At 42.4% G+C, this 23,427-nt stretch overlaps 4 non-coding genes across 4 annotated transcripts; all 4 read right to left on the reverse strand.

Annotated features, from left to right (window-relative positions):
- Positions 1-3,931: 3,931 nt before the first annotated feature.
- TRNAR-UCG (transfer RNA arginine (anticodon UCG)) lies at positions 3,932-4,004 on the reverse strand. The gene has a single exon. It is a non-coding gene; the product is annotated as a tRNA-Arg (tRNA).
- Positions 4,005-7,581: 3,577 nt separating this feature from the next.
- TRNAR-UCG (transfer RNA arginine (anticodon UCG)) lies at positions 7,582-7,654 on the reverse strand. Its single transcript has one exon. It is a non-coding gene; the product is annotated as a tRNA-Arg (tRNA).
- Positions 7,655-9,406: 1,752 nt separating this feature from the next.
- Positions 9,407-9,479, reverse strand: TRNAR-UCG (transfer RNA arginine (anticodon UCG)). The gene has a single exon. It is a non-coding gene; the product is annotated as a tRNA-Arg (tRNA).
- Positions 9,480-22,599: 13,120 nt separating this feature from the next.
- Positions 22,600-22,672, reverse strand: TRNAR-UCG (transfer RNA arginine (anticodon UCG)). The gene has a single exon. It is a non-coding gene; the product is annotated as a tRNA-Arg (tRNA).
- Between the last annotated feature and the right edge of the window lie 755 nt (positions 22,673-23,427).

The raw sequence follows: 23,427 nt of genomic DNA on the forward strand, positions 1-23,427 counted from the left end.
TTTCTGCAAGCACACACTCCCTGCACTGAATCTACCCACAGTTCTGTTCAGAATGATTGTGCCATGTCATATTGTTGTGTACGTATTGCATATCCGTGGCATTTATGAAGATGTACTTTGGTATGGCAGAAAGACAGAAAAGTAGCAATGCTGAAGGCATAACGTGACTGACTGTGCAGTTTGCATTGGGCTTTCTTAATGAGTGAGAGTGAAAGGAGTATTGTAAGAGTGTGTTTCCAGTTTGAATGTAAAGATAAGTTGGGTGCTGTGAGAAAAAGACTCAACCATGAAGGGGCTCGAACCCTCAATCTTCTGATCCGAAGCCAGACTCCTTATCCATTAGGCCACATGGTCACTGACTGCAATATGTTTGTGTGTTTAGGGTTAGGTGGTATGAATGGATGTGGAACATCACAATTACAGGTGCGCAGGACAGGATCCCGTACCGTTCTTCATCTTCTTTCCATCAAAGGAGTTTTTTCAAACAATATCTAGATAATTTCCAAAGTTTCATATCTTATGCTGTGCTTTTTTGCCGTTAATCCTCCTTTCTTCTTTTACTGAATACTCTGTTTTATGCTGCTATGGTATTTTTGGATTATTTGAAAAGAGAATGAAACTGCTTTGACAGTAGTTCAGACTTCCCATTTCTTGGCTTGCTAATTTGCTCCCTGAATTAGCTTATACAAGTGACATGAACAGGGCCTTGACCTAAGCACGTACCTGAAAGCCTGTCACCACCTCTAGAAATAATATTCACAGCAGCTCAAAACATTCATTTTGAAAGAGAATATTTCAAGTGAGTCCAAGTTTAATTTCAATAAAGAAAGTTGTATAAAATGACACGCTGCACATTTGGGTAACCAGCATGACTCTTTTCAGTGAAGAAGTGGAATGGTTCTGTTGCAATATACTATCACCCTGGTAAGCTGCTACGAGGAAGAGTAAACAATAGGATTAGGTTTCAGCAAAAATGTATTAGTTCAGGGTGTGCACCTCAGATAGACTTAAACTTACACACCCTGGTCTGTGAGAGTAGTGCCCTATCCATTGCGGCATTGAGGGTAATCTGCAAGACAGAGTTCCAAAATCATCCTTTCATCTCAGTTCATGGCCACATACAGTATTTCTTCAGTCATTCGTTTCATTTTTCTGTCTTTAATTAAACTGACCATTTTAAACCTCCGGCACCCACCACTTCAATCTTACAGTTTTTGTGCTATCATAGGGCCTTGGAACTTTTGGCAAGTGGACAGAAGCAGTCAGAGAACCACATCACAATGCATACTCCTTTGCCTGATACCTTTCACAACAAACTGCTCTTGGAAAAAGACGTTAACCGGTCCTTGCTCTCAGACAGACACAGAAAGCCTATCACCACCTCTACGAACATATTTCAATCAAACCAATATATATCATTCAACAATTATGCCTCTGTATCAATATAACTACAACTCGAGACAGAAAGGAATTTAAAAAACAATCTGCCCATTTGAATAACCAGCAGAGTTTTAAGGACGTACAAATTGGAATGTGACAATTTCAGAGTTCCTCATTCATAAGAAGTCTGTGAGATAGTATCTCAGAAAGATCTCAAGTTTATAGCAAAAATGGTTGTAAGGGTGATTTTTACCACACAATTGCAACTAGGTGCCTCAATCTGCAAGAGACCAGTCCTTGACAGATTACACAACTGGGGCAACAGCAAAGGCAGCAATTGTGTCAATCCTTTATGATTCTTCTCTAGTACTATACTTTTTCAGAGGGACAATTTGCATTATTCCTGGAGAAAATCATAGAGCTTCTACCCATGCATAGTTTCTGCTTTCTGCACCCACACACTCCCTGCACTGAATCTGCCCACAGTTCTGTTCAGAATGATTGTGCCATATCATATTGTTGTGTACGTATTGCATATCCGTGGCATTTATGAAGAGGTACTTTGGTATGGCAGAAAGACAGAAAAGTAGCAATTCTGAAGGCATAACGTGACTGACTGTGCAGTTTGCATTGGGCTTTCTTAATGAGTGAGAGTGAAAGGAGTATTGTAAGAGTGTGTTTCCAGTTTGTATGTAAAGATAAGTTGGGTGCTGTGAGAAAAAGACTCAACCATAAAGGGACTCAAACCCTCAATCTTCTGATCCGAAACCAGACGCCTTATCCATTAGGCCACATGGTCACTGACTGCAATATGTTTGGGTGTTTAGGGTTAGGTGGTATGAATGGATGTGGAACATATCAATTACAGGTGCGCAGGACAGGATCCCGTACCGTTCTTCATCTTCTTTCCATCAAAGGAGTTTTTTCAAACAATATCTAGATAATTTCCAAAGTTTCATATCTTATGCTGTGCTTTTTTGCCGTTAATCCTCCTTTCTTCTTTTACTGAATACTCTGTTTTGTGCTGCTATGGTATTTTTGGATTATTTGAAAAGAGAATGAAACTGCTTTGACAGTAGTTCAGACTTCCCATTTCTTGACTTGCTAATTTGCTCCCTGAATTAGCTTATACAAGTGACATGAACAGGGCCTTGACCTAAGCACGTACCTGAAAGCCTGTCACCACCTCTAGAAATAAAATTCACAGCAGCTCAAAACATTCATTTTGAAAGAGAATATTTCAAATGAGTCCAAGTTTAATTTCAATAAAGAAAGTTGTATAAAATGACACGCTGCACATTTGGGTAACCAGCATGACTCTTTTCAGTGAAGAAGTGGAATGGTTCTGTTGCAATATACTATCACCCTGGTAAGCTGCTACGAGGAAGAGTAAAGAATATGATTAGGTTTCAGCAAAAATGTATTAGTTCAGGGTGTGCACCTCAGATAGACTTAAACTTACACACCCTGGTCTGTGAGAGTAGTGCCCTATCCATTGCGGCATTGAGGGTAATCTGCAAGACAGAGTTCCAAAATCATCCTTTCATCTCAGTTCATGGCCACATACAGTATTTCTTCAGTCATTCGTTTCACTTTTCTGTCTTTAATTAAACTGACCATTTTAAACCTCCGGCACCCACCACTTCAATCTTACAGTTTTTGTGCTATCATAGGGCCTTGGAACTTTTGGCAAGTGGACAGAAGCAGTCAGAGAACCACATCACAATGCATACTCCTTTGCCTGATACCTTTCACAACAAACTGCTCTTGGAAAAAGACGTTAACCGGCCCTTGCTCTCAGACAGACACAGAAAGCCTATCACCACCTCTACGAACATATTTCAATCAAACCAATATATATCATTCAACAATTATGCCTCTGTATCAATATAACTACAACTCGAGACAGAAAGGAATTTAAAAAACAATCAGCCCATTTGAATAACCAGCAGAGTTTTAAGGACGTACAAATTGGAATGTGACAATTTCAGAGTTCCTCATTCATAAGAAGTCTGTGAGATAGTATCTCAGAAAGATCTCAAGTTTATAGCAAAAATGGTTGTAAGGGTGATTTTTACCACACAATTGCAGCTAGGTGCCTCAATCTGCAAGAGACCAGTCCTAGACAGATTACACAACTGGGCAACAGCAAAGGCAGCAATTGTGTCAATCCTTTATGATTCTTCTCTAGTACTATACTTTTTCAGAGGGACAATTTGCATTATTCCTGGAGAAAATCATAGAGCTTCTACCCATGCATAGTTTCTGCTTTCTGCACCCACACACTCCCTGCACTGAATCTGCCCACAGTTCTGTTCGGAATGATTGTGCCATGTCATATTGTTGTATACGTATTGCATATCCGTGGCATTTATGAAGAGGTACTTTGGTATGGCAGAAAGACAGAAAAGTAGCAATGCTGAAGGCATAACGTGACTGATTGTGCAGTTTGCATTGGGCTTTCTTAATGAGTGAGAGTGAAAGGAGTATTGTAAGAGGTGTATTTCCAGTTTGTATGTAAAGATAAGTTGGGTGCTGTGAGAAAAAGACTCAACCATGAAGGGACTCGAACCCTCAATCTTCTAATCCGAAATCAGACGCCTTATCCATTAGGCCACATGGTCACTGACTGCAATATGTTTGGGTGTTTAGGGTTAGGTGGTATGAATGGATGTGGAACATATCAATTACAGGTGCGCAGGACAGGATCCCATACCGTTCTTCATCTTCTTTCCATCAAAGGAGTTTTTTCAAACAATATCTAGATAATTTCCAAAGTTTCATATCTTATGATGTGCTTTTTTGCCGTTAATCCTCCTATCTTCTTTTATTGAATACTCTGTTTTATGCTGCAATGGTATTTTTGGATTATTTGAAAAGAGAATGAAACTGCTTTGACAGTAGTTCAGACTTCCCATTTATTGACTTGCTAATTTGCTCCCTGAATTAGCTTATACAAGTGACATGAACAGGGCCTTGACCTAAGCACGTACCTGAAAGCCTGTCACCACCTCTAGAAATAAAATTCACAGCAGCTCAAAACATTCATTTTGAAAGAGAATATTTCAAGTGAGTCCAAGTTTAATTTCAATAAAGAAAGCTGTATAAAATGACACGCTGCACATTTGGGTAACCAGCATGACACTTTTCAGTGAAGAAGTGGAATGGTTCTGTTGCAATATACTATCACCCTGGCAAGCTGCTATGAGGAGGAGTAAACAATATGATTAGGTTTCAGCAAAAATGTATTAGTTCAGGGTGTGCACCTCAGATAGACTTAAACTTACACACCCTGGTCTGTGAGAGTAGTGCCCTATCCATTGCGGCATTGAGGGTAATCTGCAAGACAGAGTTCCAAAATCATCCTTTCATCTCAGTTCATGGCCACATACAGTATTTCTGCAGTCATTCGTTTCACTTTTCTGTCTTTAATTAAACTGACCATTTTAAACCTCCGGCACCCACCACTTCAATCTTACCGTTTTTGTGCTATCATAGGGCCTTGGACCTTTTGTCAACTGGACAGAAGCAGTCAGAGAACCACATCACAATACATACTCCTTTGCCTGATACCTTTCACAACAAACTGCTCTTGGAAAAAGACGTTAACCGGTCCTTGCTCTCAGACAGACACAGAAAGCCTATCACCACCTCTACGAACATATTTCAATCAAACCAATATATATCATTCAACAATTATGCCTCTGTATCAATATAACTACAACTCGAGACAGAAAGGAATTTAAAAAACAATCTGCCCATTTGAATAACCAGCAGAGTTTTAAGGACGTACAAATTGGAATGTGACAATTTCAGAGTTCCTCATTCATAAGAAGTCTGTGAGATAGTATCTCAGAAAGATCTCAAGTTTATAGCAAAAATGGTTGTAAGGGTGATTTTTACCACACAATTGCAACTAGGTGCCTCAATCTGCAAGAGACCAGTCCTTGACAGATTACACAACTGGGGCAACAGCAAAGGCAGCAATTGTGTCAATCCTTTATGATTCTTCTCTAGTACTATACTTTTTCAGAGGGACAATTTGCATTATTCCTGGAGAAAATCATAGAGCTTCTACCCATGCATAGTTTCTGCTTTCTGCACCCACACACTCCCTGCACTGAATCTGCCCACAGTTCTGTTCAGAATGATTGTGCCATATCATATTGTTGTGTACGTATTGCATATCCGTGGCATTTATGAAGAGGTACTTTGGTATGGCAGAAAGACAGAAAAGTAGCAATTCTGAAGGCATAACGTGACTGACTGTGCAGTTTGCATTGGGCTTTCTTAATGAGTGAGAGTGAAAGGAGTATTGTAAGAGTGTGTTTCCAGTTTGTATGTAAAGATAAGTTGGGTGCTGTGAGAAAAAGACTCAACCATAAAGGGACTCAAACCCTCAATCTTCTGATCCGAAACCAGACGCCTTATCCATTAGGCCACATGGTCACTGACTGCAATATGTTTGGGTGTTTAGGGTTAGGTGGTATGAATGGATGTGGAACATATCAATTACAGGTGCGCAGGACAGGATCCCGTACCGTTCTTCATCTTCTTTCCATCAAAGGAGTTTTTTCAAACAATATCTAGATAATTTCCAAAGTTTCATATCTTATGCTGTGCTTTTTTGCCGTTAATCCTCCTTTCTTCTTTTACTGAATACTCTGTTTTGTGCTGCTATGGTATTTTTGGATTATTTGAAAAGAGAATGAAACTGCTTTGACAGTAGTTCAGACTTCCCATTTCTTGACTTGCTAATTTGCTCCCTGAATTAGCTTATACAAGTGACATGAACAGGGCCTTGACCTAAGCACGTACCTGAAAGCCTGTCACCACCTCTAGAAATAAAATTCACAGCAGCTCAAAACATTCATTTTGAAAGAGAATATTTCAAATGAGTCCAAGTTTAATTTCAATAAAGAAAGTTGTATAAAATGACACGCTGCACATTTGGGTAACCAGCATGACTCTTTTCAGTGAAGAAGTGGAATGGTTCTGTTGCAATATACTATCACCCTGGTAAGCTGCTACGAGGAAGAGTAAAGAATATGATTAGGTTTCAGCAAAAATGTATTAGTTCAGGGTGTGCACCTCAGATAGACTTAAACTTACACACCCTGGTCTGTGAGAGTAGTGCCCTATCCATTGCGGCATTGAGGGTAATCTGCAAGACAGAGTTCCAAAATCATCCTTTCATCTCAGTTCATGGCCACATACAGTATTTCTTCAGTCATTCGTTTCACTTTTCTGTCTTTAATTAAACTGATCATTTTAAACCTCCGGCACCCACCACTTCAATCTTACAGTTTTTGTGCTATCATAGGGCCTTGGAACTTTTGGCAAGTGGACAGAAGCAGTCAGAGAACCACATCACAATGCATACTCCTTTGCCTGATACCTTTCACAACAAACTGCTCTTGGAAAAAGACGTTAACCGGCCCTTGCTCTCAGACAGACACAGAAAGCCTATCACCACCTCTACGAACATATTTCAATCAAACCAATATATATCATTCAACAATTATGCCTCGGTATCAATATAACTACAACTCGAGACAGAAAGGAATTTAAAAACCAATCAGCCCATTTGAATAACCAGCAGAGTTTTAAGGACGTACAAATTGGAATGTGACAATTTCAGAGTTCCTCATTAATAAGAAGTCTGTGAGATAGTATCTCAGAAAGATCTCAAGTTTATAGCAAAAATGGTTGTAAGGGTGATTTTTACCACACAATTGCAGCTAGGTGCCTCAATCTGCAAGAGACCAGTCCTAGACAGATTACACAACTGGGGCAACAGCAAAGGCAGCAATTGTGTCAATCCTTTATGATTCTTCTCTAGTACTATACTTTTTCAGAGGGACAATTTGCATTATTCCTGGAGAAAATCATAGAGCTTCTACCCATGCATAGTTTCTGCTTTCTGCACCCACACACTCCCTGCACTGAATCTGCCCACAGTTCTGTTCGGAATGATTGTGCCATGTCATATTGTTGTATACGTATTGCATATCCGTGGCATTTATGAAGAGGTACTTTGGTATGGCAGAAAGACAGAAAAGTAGCAATGCTGAAGGCATAACGTGACTGATTGTGCAGTTTGCATTGGGCTTTCTTAATGAGTGAGAGTGAAAGGAGTATTGTAAGAGTGTATTTCCAGTTTGTATGTAAAGATAAGTTGGGTGCTGTGAGAAAAAGACTCAACCATGAAGGGACTCGAACCCTCAATCTTCTAATCCGAAATCAGACGCCTTATCCATTAGGCCACATGGTCACTGACTGCAATATGTTTGGGTGTTTAGGGTTAGGTGGTATGAATGGATGTGGAACATATCAATTACAGGTGCGCAGGACAGGATCCCATACCGTTCTTCATCTTCTTTCCATCAAAGGAGTTTTTTCAAACAATATCTAGATAATTTCCAAAGTTTCATATCTTATGATGTGCTTTTTTGCCGTTAATCCTCCTATCTTCTTTTATTGAATACTCTGTTTTATGCTGCAATGGTATTTTTGGATTATTTGAAAAGAGAATGAAACTGCTTTGACAGTAGTTCAGACTTCCCATTTATTGACTTGCTAATTTGCTCCCTGAATTAGCTTATACAAGTGACATGAACAGGGCCTTGACCTAAGCACGTACCTGAAAGCCTGTCACCACCTCTAGAAATAAAATTCACAGCAGCTCAAAACATTCATTTTGAAAGAGAATATTTCAAGTGAGTCCAAGTTTAATTTCAATAAAGAAAGCTGTATAAAATGACACGCTGCACATTTGGGTAACCAGCATGACACTTTTCAGTGAAGAAGTGGAATGGTTCTGTTGCAATATACTATCACCCTGGCAAGCTGCTATGAGGAAGAGTAAACAATATGATTAGGTTTCAGCAAAAATGTATTAGTTCAGGGTGTGCACCTCAGATAGACTTAAACTTACACACCCTGGTCTGTGAGAGTAGTGCCCTATCCATTGCGGCATTGAGGGTAATCTGCAAGACAGAGTTCCAAAATCATCCTTTCATCTCAGTTCATGGCCACATACAGTATTTCTGCAGTCATTCGTTTCACTTTTCTGTCTTTAATTAAACTGACCATTTTAAACCTCCGGCACCCACCACTTCAATCTTACCGTTTTTGTGCTATCATAGGGCCTTGGACCTTTTGTCAACTGGACAGAAGCAGTCAGAGAACCACATCACAATACATACTCCTTTGCCTGATACCTTTCACAACAAACTGCTCTTGGAAAAAGACGTTAACCGGTCCTTGCTCTCAGACAGACACAGAAAGCCTATCACCACCTCTACGAACATATTTCAATCAAACCAATATATATCATTCAACAATTATGCCTCTGTATCAATATAACTACAACTCGAGACAGAAAGGAATTTAAAAAACAATCTGCCCATTTGAATAACCAGCAGAGTTTTAAGGACGTACAAATTGGAATGTGACAATTTCAGAGTTCCTCATTCATAAGAAGTCTGTGGGATAGTATCTCAGAAAGATCTCAAGTTTATAGCAAAAATGGTTGTAAGGGTGATTTTTACCACACAATTGCAACTAGGTGCCTCAATCTGCAAGAGACCAGTCCTTGACAGATTACACAACTGGGGCAACAGCAAAGGCAGCAATTGTGTCAATCCTTTATGATTCTTCTCTAGTACTATATTTTTTCTGAGGGACAATTTGCATTATTCCTGGAGAAAATCATAGAGCTTCTACCCATGCATAGTTTCTGCTTTCTGCACGCACACACTCCCTGCACTGAATCTACCCACAGTTATGTTCGGAATAATTGTGCCATGTCATATTGTTGTATACGTATTGCATATCTGTGGCATTTATGAAGAGGTACTTTGGTATGGCAGAAAGACAGAAAAGTAGCAATGCTGAAGGCATAACTTGACTGATTGTGCAGTTTGCATTGGGCTTTCTTAATGAGTGAGAGTGAAAGGAGTATTGTAAGAGTGTATTTCCAGTTTGTATGTAAAGATAAGTTGGGTGCTGTGGGAAAAAGACTCAACCATGAAGGGACTCGAACCCTCAATCTTCTGATCCGAAGTCAGACGCCTTATCCATTAGGCCACATGCTCACTGAGTGCAATATGTTTGGGTGTTTAGGGTTAGGTGGTATGAATGGATGTGGAACATATCAATTACAGGTGCGCAGGACAGGATCCCATACCGTTCTTCATCTTCTTTCCATCAAAGGAGTTTTTTCAAACAATATCTAGATAATTTCCAAAGTTTCATATCTTATGCTGTGCTTTTTTGCCGTTAATCCTCCTTTCTTCTTTTATTTAATACTCTGTTTTATGCTGCAATGGTATTTTTGGATTATTTGAAAAGAGAATGAAACTGCTTTGACAGTAGTTCAGACTTCCCATTTCTTGACTTGCTAATTTGCTCCCTGAATTAGCTTATTCAAGTGACATGAACAGGGCCTTGACCTAAGCACGTACCTGAAAGCCTGTCACCACCTCGAGAAATAAAATTCACAGCAGCTCAAAACATTCATTTTGAAAGAGAATATTTCAAGTGAGTCCAAGTTTAATTTCAATAAAGAAAGCTGTATAAAATGACACGCTGCACATTTGGGTAACCAGCATGACTCTTTTCAGTGAAGAAGTGGAATGGTTCTGTTGCAATATACTATCACTCTGGCAAGCTGCTACGAGGAAGAGTAAACAATAGGATTAGGTTTCAGCAAAAATGTATTAGTTCAGGGTGTGCACCTCAGATAGACTTAAACTTACAGACCCTGGTCTGTGAGAGTAGTGCCCTATCCATTGCGGCATTGAGGGTAATCTGCAAGACAGAGTTCCAAAATCATCCTTTCATCTCAGTTCATGGCCACATACAGTATTTCTGCAGTCATTCGTTTCACTTTTCTGTCTTTAATTAAACTGACCATTTTAAACCTCCGGCACCCACCACTTCAATCTTACCGTTTTTGTGCTATCATAGGGCCTTGGAACTTTTGGCAAGTGGACAGAAGCAGTCAGAGAACCACATCACAATACATACTCCTTTGCCTGATACCTTTCACAACAAACTGCTCTTGGAAAAAGACGTTAACCGGTCCTTGCTCTCAGACAGACACAGAAAGCCTATCACCACCTCTACGAACATATTTCAATCAAACCAATATATATCATTCAACAATTATGCCTCTGTATCAATATAACTACAACTCGAGACAGAAAGGAATTTAAAAAACAATCTGCCCATTTGAATAACCAGCAGAGTTTTAAGGACGTACAGATTGGAATGTGACAATTTCAGAGTTCCTCATTCATAAGAAGTCTGTGAGATAGTATCTCAGAAAGATCTCAAGTTTATAGCAAAAATGGTTGTAAGGGTGATCTTTACCACACAATTGCAACTAGGTGCCTCAATCTGCAAGAGACCAGTCGTTGACAGATTACACAACTGGGGCAACAGCAAAAGCAGCAATTGTGTCAATCCTTTATTATTCTTTTCTAGTACTATACTTTTTCTGAGGGACAATTTGCATTATTCCTGGAGAAAATCATAGAGCTTCTACCCATGCATAGTTTCTGCTTTCTGCACGCACACACTCCCTGCACTGAATCTACCCACAGTTCTGTTCGGAATGATTGTGCCATGTCATATTGTTGTGTACGTATTGCATATCCGTGGCATTTATGAAGAGGTACTTTGGTATGGCAGAAAGACAGAAAAGTAGCAATGCTGAAGGCATAACGTGACTGATTGTGCAGTTTGCATTGGGCTTTCTTAATGAGTGAGAGTGAAAGGAGTATTGTAAGAGTGTGTTTCCAGTTTGTATGTAAAGATAAGTTGGGTGCTGTGAGAAAAAGACTCAACCATGAAGGGACTCGAACCCTCAATCTTCTGATCAAAAGTCAGATGCCTTATCCATTAGGCCACTTGGTCCCTGACTCTAATATGTTTGGGTGTTTAGGGTTAGGTGGCATGAATGGATGTGGAACATATCAATTACAGGTGCGCAGGACAGGATCCCATACCGTTCTTCATCTTCATTCCATCAAAGGAGTTTTTTCAACAATATCTAGATAATTTCCAAAGTTTCATATCTTATGCTGTGCTTTTTTGCCGTTAATCCTCCTTTCTTCTTTTATTGAATATTCTGTTTTATGCTGCAATGGTATTTTTGGATTATTTGAAAAGAGAATGAAACTGCTTTGACAGTAGTTCAGACTTCCCATTTCTTGACTTTCTAATTTGCTCCCTGAATTAGCTTATACAAGTGACATGAACAGGGCCTTGACCTAAGCACGTACCTGAAAGCATGTCACCACCTCTAGAAATAAAATTCACAGCAGCTCAAAACATTCATTTTGAAAGAGAATATTTCAAGTGAGTCCAAGTTTAATTTCAATAAAGAAAGCTGTATAAAATGAGACGCTGCACATTTGGGTAACCAGCATGACACTTTTCAGTGAAGAAGTGGAATGGTTCTGTTGCAATATACTATCACCCTGGCAAGCTGCTACGAGGAAGAGTAAACAATATGATTAGGTTTCAGCAAAAATGTATTAGTTCAGGGTGTGCACCTCAGATAGACTTAAACTTACACACCCTGGTCTGTGAGAGTAGTGCCCTATCCATTGCGGCATTGAGGGTAATCTGCAAGACAGAGTTCCAAAATCATCCTTTCATCTCAGTTCATGGCCACATACAGTATTTCTGCAGTCATTCGTTTCACTTTTCTGTCTTTAATTAAACTGACCATTTTAAACCTCCGGCACCCACCACTTCAATCTTACAGTTTTTGTGCTATCATAGGGCCTTGGAACTTTTGGCAAGTGGACAGAAGCAGTCAGAGAACCACATCACAATACATACTCCTTTGCCTGATACCTTTCACAACAAAGTGCTCTTGGAAAAAGACGTTAACCGGTCCTTGCTCTCAGACAGACACAGAAAGCCTATCACCACCTCTACGAACATATTTCAATCAAACCAATATATATCATTCAACAATTATGCCTCTGTATCAATATAACTACAACTCGAGACAGAAAGGAATTTAAAAAACAATCTGCCCATTTGAATAACCAGCAGAGTTTTAAGGATGTACAAAGTGGAATGTAACAATTTCAGAGTTCCTCATTCATAAGAAGTCTGTGAGATAGTATCTCAGAAAGATCTCAAGTTTATAGCAAAAATGGTTGTAAGGGTGATCTTTACCACACAATTGCAACTAGGTGCCTCAATCTGCAAGAGACCACTCCTTGACAGATTACACAACTGGGGCAACAGCAAAGGCAGCAATTGTGTCAATCCTTTATGATTCTTTTCTAGTACTATACTTTTTCTGAGGGACAATTTGCATTATTCCTGGAGAAAATCATAGAGCTTCTACCCATGCATAGTTTCTGCTTTCTGCACGCACACACTCCCTGCACTGAATCTACCCACAGTTCTGTTCAGAATGATTGTGCCATGTCATATTGTTGTGTACGTATTGCATATCCGTGGCATTTATGAAGAGGTACTTTGGTATGGCAGAAAGACAGAAAAGTAGCAATGCTGAAGGCATAACGTGACTGCCTGTGCAGTTTGCATTGGACTTTCTTAATGAGTGAGAGTGAAAGGAGTATTGTAAGAGTGTGTTTCCAGTTTGTATGTAAAGATAAGTTGGGTGCTGTGAGAAAAAGATTCAACCATGAAGGGACTCGAACCCTCAATCTTCTGATCCAAAGTTAGACGCCTGATCCATTAGGCCACATGGTCACTGACTGCAATATGTTTGGGTGTTTAGGGTTAGGTGGTATGAATGGATGTGGAACATATCAATTACAGGTGCACAGGACAGGATCCCATACCGTTCTTCATCTTCTTTCCATCAAAGGAGTTTTTTCAAACAATATCTAGATAATTTCCAAAGTTTCATATTGTGAGAAAACAGGGCTGATTGCAGAGGCCCCATAACTTTTTGCCTCCATTTTCCTCTTTTTGCTGGTGTTTTCCTGACTTTGATGGTACCCTGGGTACTGCTAACCAGTCCCAGGGCCTGTGCTCTGTGTAAAATGGATATGCAAATTAGGCTAATTATAATTGGCTAAGTTAACCTACCTATAAGTCCCTAGTATATGGTAGGGCATGTAGGTTTAGGGACCACAGCATAGGTGGTGCACACCTAGGTGCACTGCTGAGGTGCCCAGTGTCATTTTAAAAGCAAGCCTGCCTTGCTGGCTGCTTTTAAATTAAAGTTATATGCAAATTCGACTTTGGAATTAAAGGTACTTCCAAAGTCTTAAACTACCTTATTTTTACATATAAGTCACCCCTAAGGTGTGCCCTATGTGCCCCTAGGGCTGGGTGCCATGTAACTATAAGCAGGGACTTTATAAAAATAGATTTATAAGCCCTGGTGAGGTAAAAACAGCCAAATTCGTTTTTCCCTCATTGAAGTAAATGGCCTTCATAGGCTAGAATGGGCAGACTTTATTTTACATTTTAAAGTCTCCTTAAATGTTACATACCAAGAATTTGGTATCAAATTAATTGTTGTACTAAATCCCAAAACTTCCAGTTGTTGGATTTAATATAACTTGTTCAGGTAAAAAGTTTAGACTTTACCTAAAAAGTTGCCAATTTCAGCTCTGCATTGTTTTTGCTGCTGTGCTCTGATTGGCCAGCCTGCAGCAGCTTCTGCCAGGCTGCCTTGATGAGGTGTGAAGTGGCCAGGCTTCACACAAAGGAATGTGCTTGGGGGAGAGAATCTCCCCTCAGCAGATGGTGAGGCAGGAAGGGGGAGGGCTGCCAAACTGGTCTTCAAAGGCAGAGAAGGACATTTGCAGCACCCAGCAACACCCCCACATCCTGCAACCCCAGACAATTAGGTGCCCCCTTGATTAGATTAGGAGAGGGCAGGAGAGGGGTGTGTTTATGATTTTTAGCCACACCAGTGGGTGGGCTCAGCCAGATGTAACCTCCAAAAATCAGATTCATCCATGTTGGATTTTTAGAGACTGTTGCCTTCTGGGATGGATTTTTGCCACACTTCCCAGGAAGTGGTCATCACAGGGGGACGACCCTGTCCCTGATTGGAGAACCAGGGCCCCCCTGCTTTTCACCCAGGAGCAAGGATAAAACTGGCAGACCTGCACCCACACCTCAGATCCCCTCCAGAATTCAACAAGAAAGGAACTAAAGAAGAAGAAGGACTGCCCTGCTGGACCCCTGGCCTGCACCTGGAACCTGCACTCAGAAGGACTGCACCAGCTGCACACTTGGGCTTCACCACAATAAGGACTTTGCCTGGCTTCAACTGGTTCAAGGAGGGACTCCCTGTTTGCTACAGGTGAAAAATTGCTAAACCAGAGTCCCCTGCACCAACTCCTGAAGAAAGCGACCAGCTGACCACTGTCCAGTGGCCAAAAAGGAGTTTGCGCCAGGTGCATTCTGGGAGTTGAAGTCCGCACCCCCCAAAGACCATCACAGAACTTCTGGACCCTTGGGGTGAGCTGTGGACCCCAAAAGAACCTTAAAAGAACATCTGGGTGAAGCCCCAGAAGTTTGGAAAAGATTTGAGAATTTTTGGAAAAAAGCTCCAGAGAGGGACCGACCCGCCGCGGAAATTCTAGCCGGCTTGCCTCAACCGCGACCCGGCCTGACTTCGTGGTTCGTCCCGGTAAAGAAAAACATCCAAAAAAGAGACTAAGTCCGAACGTAAAAAGTTGACCGGGACCTCCCAGCCATCGTATCCGAGAAGGGCTCCATGGACGTCGGATCAAGATCCAGGTTTACCCCGGTCGAAGGATTTTCATCTCGAAAAAACGACTAAGTCCGAAGGTAAAAGTCTCCACCGAGGAAACCCACATCGCGTATCCGGACAAGGGCTCCAGGAGGTCGGATTCAACTGGCAGGTTCGTCCCGGTGAAGAAAAACTTCAAAATAAAGACTAAGTCAGAAGGTAACTTTTTGACCGAGGCCTCCCGCGACCTGTAGCCGAGCAGGGCTCCATCGCGGTCGGCCTGAAAGTTTGACTTTGCCCCGGTCCTGGTGCAACCAGATGACCCGATTGGCGCTTTTTGTTTCTAAGCGCTAGAAAAGTAATAATTCTTTAAAAATTCATATCTCCGGTTCCCCTGAACCGATTTTAATTTTTAATCGTTTTTGTGTCATTTTAAAGATAAAAATATAAGCTATTTTTATAAATTGGTTTTGGATTTTTAAACTGTTTCCTGTGTTTTATTTAATTACTGTTTTGTGATATTTGAATGCTTTACACTTTGTCTCCTAAGTTAAGCCTTGACGCTCGTTGCCAAGCTACCAAGGGTTGAGCTGGGATTAATTTACTGAGACCTAACTGTACCTATGTGGAGGTTAGTGGCTTGTTGCAAGGTGTAGGTACCTACCTGCCCTACCAATAACCCATTTTCCAACATAATTGGAAGCAGCGACGGGATCCTGTACTTGTGTTCAATATCACGTTACAGTTTTAGGTAAAACAAATTAAAAATCCTTTAAATTGTCCTAGTGAAAAAATTGTTTTTAATTTTTAATTTGGATTAATTTCAATTATTGAATTTTTGTAATTTTTCTAAATTCTTGTTTCCAATTTTTGCAAAAAGTTTTTGTTGACACAAAACTAGGGAACCATGGAGCTTGATCTGGCTAGCCTACCCACACTGACAGTAGTCCAGCTTAGGGGGTTGTGTATTGAAAGAGGGTTGCCTGCAACCACTGATCTCAGGAAGCAAATCCTGATCACATCCCTGACAGCATGGGCTGAGGCCCAAGAGGTAGAGTCAGAAGAAGCTCCAGAGGAGGGAGAAAGAAGGGAGGATGCAAGCTCTAACCACTCAGGGGAGGGAAGGCATCTGAGCCTAAGTGAGGATGAGGAAGAACGGTCCTCAGTAAACACAGTCACTAGGGGCAGATCCAAAGCTAGTGGTGGGAAGGGGGTCCTTTCAGGAGGAGAGAACCCATCCATCAGAGAAAGAGAGCTGGAGGCCCAGCTAGCATACATAGCTTTGGAACCAGAGAAGCTGGCCCTAGAAAAGAAAAAGTGGGCATACAAAGAGAAAAGAGATGGAAGCAGCGATAAAGAAGCTGAGGTGTCCATGGGTGGGGGAGTTTGCCCCAGATTACCCAAGGGGGTAGTTCCTGCTTATGTAGAGGGGGATGACATAGATAAGTGGCTGGGGGCCTTTGAGAGGGCACTCCAAATGAGAAGGGTTAGGCCTCAATACTGGGGTTCCCTTTTGTGGGAGTTGGTCCCCAACTCAGGGAGGGATAGGCTTCTGACCTTAAGGGGGGAGGAGGCAGATTCATACCCTAGTATGAAGAGGTGCTTAGCCAAGAAGTTTGGTCTGACCCCAGAGCAATATAGAATGAAGTTCAGGGACACCCAGAAGGTCAGTACCCAGTCTTGGGTTGACTTTGTGGACATTTCACTAAAGGCACTAGAGGGCTGGATTATTGGTAACAAAGTAGATACTTATGAGGGGTTATACAATCTGATCATGAGAGAGCACATCTTGACCAATTGTATCCAAGAAAGGTTACGCCAGCATCTAGTGGACTCTAAGCAGACCAACCCTAGAGAGCTAGGGGAGGCAGCTGATGAGTGGTTGAGAACCAGGGTGGTTGTCAAGTCCCAGGGGGGAGACTCCAAGAAGGGGGGGACAGGTCCCCAAAAACCTAAGGAGGGAGGTGGTAAGCCCACCACAGAGACTCCCTCTGTACCCCAGAACCCTAAGAAGGAGGAGAGTAAATCCCACTCCCACTCTGACAAGCAGAGACAGGGAGACCCAGGGTTAAAAAAACTCTTGGACAGTAGGGCTTGCTTTGACTGTCAGCTGACAGGTCACTTCAGAGGAGATGCAGCCTGTCCAAAGAAGGTGGTTAGCACTGGGCTGTCCAGTGTAGCCATAGAGGAGGATTCCTCAGATGATGAAGTCCTCCTAGCATTGTGCTGGGAGACAGGACCAGATGGTAAGCTGGTGATCCCTGAGGGTGGGAGTAGGCACTTCCACCACATTCAAGTGAATGGGATCCCTACCACTGGCCTGAGAGACACCTGTGCCAGTCACACTATAGTGAGTGACCGGTTAGTGACCCCAGACATGTATGTCCCAGGAAAGACAATGAAAGTCAGGATAGCCACAGGGGAGGTCACCTCCAAACCTGTAGCCATAGTGCCCCTAGAGAGGGAGGGTATCCTTGACTGGATTAGGGTGGTAGTCAGTGCTGACCTTCCCCTAGATTGTATCCTGGGCAATGACCTCCCAGAGGTGAGTCTGGTCACAGATGGGGTGGTCGCCCAAGGCGCCCCCCCAACCCAAAGTCCTGGGGAGTCAGTCCCTACAGTTAGGAGACAGGGGTCCCCAAGAAAAGGAAAGAAGAAAAGGAAGGGTAGGCCACTCTTAAAGAGAGTTCCAGGGAGCCAAAGGCCTTCTGCCCCAGTAGGGGGGGAGCCCAGAGTTGGCACTGGTGAGGCCTCACCTGACCCCAAGGAAGTCCTGAGTAGTCAGGCAGCTGTCCAGATGCAAGGTGTTGCCCCTGCACTGACAGAAGGGAGAGTGGAAGGAGGGTGTCTGCCACAGGAGGTGGTAGCCCCCCACTCTAGACAGCAAGAGGGGTGCCAGGACCCCAAAGTTGCCCTTAAAGCAGCTCAGCCACCTGTCAGTGGAGAGCTTAGGGTGTGGTTCTGGGTACTGACAGCTGTCAGTAGCCTCTGCTGGGTGCTAGCCTTCCTGGCAGCACTGTACTTGGCCTGGGAGGCAGACCCCAGGGCCAATAGCAAAGTAGGCCCCCTGACCCTATTGGTCATGGTGGGGTTGCTCAAGTGTTGGGTGACCTCTTTGGGTAAGCTAGGTGTTGCCCTAGCAAAGTTTGGAGTAGGGGAGGTGGGCACCTCACTACCCAAGTTGGCAGAGAGAAAGGAGGAAGACCCCCCTAGAGGAAAGTTTCAGTTTGAGTTGGGTCCTTTTACTGTTGGGATGGCTTCACTACCCATAGGGAGTGACCTTGACAGGAGGATATAAGGCAGAGTAGGCCCTGCAAAGGGACAGCCAGTTTTCTTCACTGTCTTCCTCGCCTAACAAGCCAGGAAGACTCTCCCAGGGTTGGGCTGAGTCTCCTGGGCGTGTGGGCTGGGGGGGGGGTTGTGTGAGAAAACAGGGCTGATTGCAGAGGCCCCATAACTTTTTGCCTCCATTTTCCTCTTTTTGCTGGTGTTTTCCTGACTTTGATGGTGCCCTGGGTACTGCTAACCAGTCCCAGGGCCTGTGCTCTGTGTAAAATGGATATGCAAATTAGGCTAATTATAATTGGCTAAGTTAACCTACCTATAAGTCCCTAGTATATGGTAGGGCATGTAGGTTTAGGGACCACAGCATAGGTGGTGCACACCTAGGTGCACTGCTGAGGTGCCCAGTGTCATTTTAAAAGCAAGCCTGCCTTGCTGGCTGCTTTTAAATTAAAGTTATATGCAAATTCGACTTTGGAATTAAAGGTACTTCCAAAGTCTTAAACTACCTTATTTTTACATATAAGTCACCCCTAAGGTGTGCCCTATGTGCCCCTAGGGCTGGGTGCCATGTAACTATAAGCAGGGACTTTATAAAAATAGATTTATAAGCCCTGGTGAGGTAAAAACAGCCAAATTCGTTTTTCCTCATTGAAGTAAATGGCCTTCATAGGCTAGAATGGGCAGACTTTATTTTAAATTTTAAAGTCTCCTTAAATGTTACATACCAAGAATTTGGTATCAAATTAATTGTTGTAATAAATCCCACAACTTCCAGTTGTTGGATTTAATATAACTTGTTCAGGTAAAAAGTTTAGACTTTACCTAAAAAGTTGCCAATTTCAGCTCTGCATTGTTTTTGCTGCTGTGCTCTGATTGGCCAGCCTGCAGCAGCTTCTGCCAGGCTGCCTTGATGAGGTGTGAAGTGGCCAGGCTTCACACAAAGGAATGTGCTTGGGGGAGAGAATCTCCCCTCAGCAGATGGTGAGGCAGGAAGGGGGAGGGCTGCCAAACTGGTCTTCAAAGGCAGAGAAGGACATTTGCAGCACCCAGCAACACCCCCACATCCTGCAACCCCAGAAAATTAGGTGCCCCCTTGATTAGATTAGGAGAGGGCAGGAGAGGGGTGTGTTTATGATTTTTAGCCACACCAGTGGGTGGGCTCAGCCAGATGTAACCTCCAAAAATCAGATTCATCCATGTTGGATTTTTAGAGACTGTTGCCTTCTGGGATGGATTTTTGCCACACTTCCCAGGAAGTGGTCATCACAGGGGGACGACCCTGTCCCTGATTGGAGAACCAGGGCCCCCCTGCTTTTCACCCAGGAGCAAGGATAAAACTGGCAGACCTGCACCCACACCTCAGATCCCCTCCAGAATTCAACAAGAAAGGAACTAAAGAAGAAGAAGGACTGCCCTGCTGGACCCCTGGCCTGCACCTGGAACCTGCACTCAGAAGGACTGCACCAGCTGCACACTTGGGCTTCACCACAAGAAGGACTTTGCCTGGCTTCAACTGGTTCAAGGAGGGACTCCCTGTTTGCTACAGGTGAAAAATTGCTAAACCAGAGTCCCCTGCACCAACTCCTGAAGAAAGCGACCAGCTGACCACTGTCCAGTGGCCAAAAAGGAGTTTGAGCCAGGTGCATTCTGGGAGTTGAAGTCTGCACCCCCCAAGGACCATCACAGAACTTCTGGACCCTTGGGGTGAGCTGTGGACCCCAAAAGAACCTTAAAAGAACATCTGGGTGAAGCCCCAGAAGTTTGGAAAAGATTTGAGAATTTTTGGAAAAAAGCTCCAGAGAGGGACCGACCCGCCGCGGAAATTCTAGCCGGCTTGCCTCAACCGCGACCCGGCCTGACTTCGTGGTTCGTCCCGGTAAAGAAAAACATCCCAAAAAGAGACTAAGTCCGAACGTAAAAAGTTGACCGGGACCTCCCAGCCATCGTATCCGAGAAGGGCTCCATGGACGTCGGATCAAGATCCAGGTTTACCCCGGTCGAAGGATTTTCATCTCGAAAAAACGACTAAGTCCAAAGGTAAAAGTCTCCACCGAGGAAACCCACATCGCGTATCCGGACAAGGGCTCCAGGAGGTCGGATTCAACTGGCAGGTTCGTCCCGGTGAAGAAAAACTTCAAAATAAAGACTAAGTCAGAAGGTAACTTTTTGACTGAGGCCTCCCGCGACCTGTAGCCGAGCAGGGCTCCATCGCGGTCGGCCTGAAAGTTTGACTTTGCCCCGGTCCTGGTGCAACCAGATGACCCGATTGGCGCTTTTTGTTTCTAAGCGCTAGAAAAGTAATAATTCTTTAAAAATTCATATCTCCGGTTCCCCTGAACCGATTTTAATCGTTTTTGTGTCATTTTAAAGATAAAAATATAAGCTATTTTTATAAATTGGTTTTGGATTTTTAAACTGTTTCCTGTGTTTTATTTAATTACTGTTTTGTGATATTTGAATGCTTTACACTTTGTCTCCTAAGTTAAGCCTTGACGCTCGTTGCCAAGCTACCAAGGGTTGAGCTGGGATTAATTTACTGAGACCTAACTGTACCTATGTGGAGGTTAGTGGCTTGTTGCTAGGTGTAGGTACCTACCTGCCCTACCAATAACCCATTTTCCAACACATATCTTATGCTGTGCTTTTTTGCCGTTAATCCTCCTTTCTTCTTTTACTGAATACTCTGTTTTATGCTGCTATGGTATTTTTGGATTATTTGAAAAGAGAATGAAACTGCTTTGACAGTAGTTCAGACTTCCCATTTCTTGACTTGCTAATTTGCTCCCTGAATTAGCTTATACAAGTGACATGAACAGGGCCTTGACCTAAGCACGTACCTGAAAGCCTGTCACCACCTCTAGAAATAAAATTCACAGCAGCTCAAAACATTCATTTTGAAAGAGAATATTTCAAGTGAGTCCAAGTTTAATTTCAATAAAGAAAGTTGTATAAAATGACACGCTGCACATTTGGGTAACCAGCATGACTCTTTTCAGTGAAGAAGTGGAATGGTTCTGTTGCAATATACTATCACCCTGGTAAGCTGCTACGAGGAAGAGTAAACAATATGATTAGGTTTCAGCAAAAATGTATTAGTTCAGGGTGTGCACCTCAGATAGACTTAAACTTACACACCCTGGTCTGTGAGAGTAGTGCCCTATCCATTGCGGCATTGAGGGTAATCTGCAAGACAGAGTTCCAAAATCATCCTTTCATCTCAGTTCATGGCCACATACAGTATTTCTTCAGTCATTCGTTTCACTTTTCTGTCCTTAATTAAACTGACCATTTTAAACCTCCGGCACCCACCACTTCAATCTTACCGTTTTTGTGCTATCATAGGGCCTTGGAACTTTTGGCAAGTGGACAGAAGCAGTCAGAGAACCACATCACAATGCATACTCCTTTGCCTGATACCTTTCACAACAAACTGCTCTTGGAAAAAGACGTTAACCGGTCCTTGCTCTCAGACAGACACAGAAAGCCTATCACCACCTCTACGAACATATTTCAATCAAACCAATATATATCATTCAACAATTATGCCTCTGTATCAATATAACTACAACTCGAGACAGAAAGGAATTTAAAAAACAATCTGCCCATTTGAATAACCAGCAGAGTTTTAAGGACGTACAAATTGGAATGTGACAATTTCAGAGTTCCTCATTCATAAGAAGTCTGTGAGATAGTATCTCAGAAAGATCTCAAGTTTATAGCAAAAATGGTTGTAAGGGTGATTTTTACCACACAATTGCAACTAGGTGCCTCAATCTGCAAGAGACCAGTCCTTGACAGATTACGCAACTGGGGCAACAGCAAAGGCAGCAATTGTGTCAATCCTTTATGATTCTTCTCTAGTACTATACTTTTTCAGAGGGACAATTAGCATTATTCCTGGAGAAAATCATAGAGCTTCTACCCATGCATAGTTTCTGCTTTCTGCACCCACACACTCCCTGCACTGAATCTGCCCACAGTTCTGTTCGGAATGATAGTGCCATGTCATATTGTTGTATACGTATTGCATATCCGTGGCAATTATGAAGAGGTACTTTGGTATGGCAGAAAGACCGAAAAGTAGCAATGCTGAAGGCATAACGTGACTGATTGTGCAGTTTGCATTGGGCTTTCTTAATGAGTGAGAGTGAAAGGAGTATTGTAAGAGTGTGTTTCCAGTTTTTATGTAAAGATAAGTTGGGTGCTGTGAGAAAAAGACTCAACCATGAAGGGACTCGAACCCTCAATCTTCTGATCCGAAGTCAGACGCCTTATCCATTAGGCCACATGGTCACTGACTGCAATATGTTTGGGTGTTTAGGGTTAGGTGGTATGAATGGATGTGGAACATATCACTTACAGGTGCGCAGGACAGGATCCCATACCGTTCTTCATCTTCTTTCCATCAAAGGAGTTTTTTCAAACAATATCTAGATAATTTCCAAAGTTTCATATCTTATGCTGTGCTTTTTTGCCGTTAATCCTCCTTTCTTCTTTTATTGAATACTCTGTTTTATGCTGCAATGGTATTTTTGGATTATTTGAAAAGAGAATGAAACTGCTTTGACAGTAGTTCAGACTTCCCATTTCTTGACTTGCTAATTTGTTCCCTGAATTAGCTTATACAAGTGACATGAAGAGGGCCTTGACCTAAGCACGTACCTGAAAGCCGGTCACCACCTCTAGAAATAAAATTCACAGCAGCTCAAACATTCATTTTGAAAGAGAATATTTCAAGTGAGTCCAAGTTTAATTTCAATAAAGAAAGCTGTATAAAATGACACGCTGCACATTTGGGTAACAAGCATGACTCTTTTCAGTGAAGAAGTGGAATGGTTCTGTGCAATATACTATCACCCTGGCAAGCTGCTTCGAGGAAGAGTAAACAATATGATTAGGTTTCAGCAAAAATGTATTAGTTCAGGGTGTGCACCTCAGATAGACTTAAACTTACACACCCTGGTCTGTGAGAGTAGTGCCCTATCGATTGCGGCATTGAGTGTAATCTGCAAGACAGAGTTCCAAAATCATCCTTTCATCTCAGTTCA

This window comes from Pleurodeles waltl, chromosome 4_1, assembly GCF_031143425.1.
Source record: "Pleurodeles waltl isolate 20211129_DDA chromosome 4_1, aPleWal1.hap1.20221129, whole genome shotgun sequence".
Taxonomy (NCBI): domain Eukaryota; kingdom Metazoa; phylum Chordata; class Amphibia; order Caudata; family Salamandridae; genus Pleurodeles; species Pleurodeles waltl.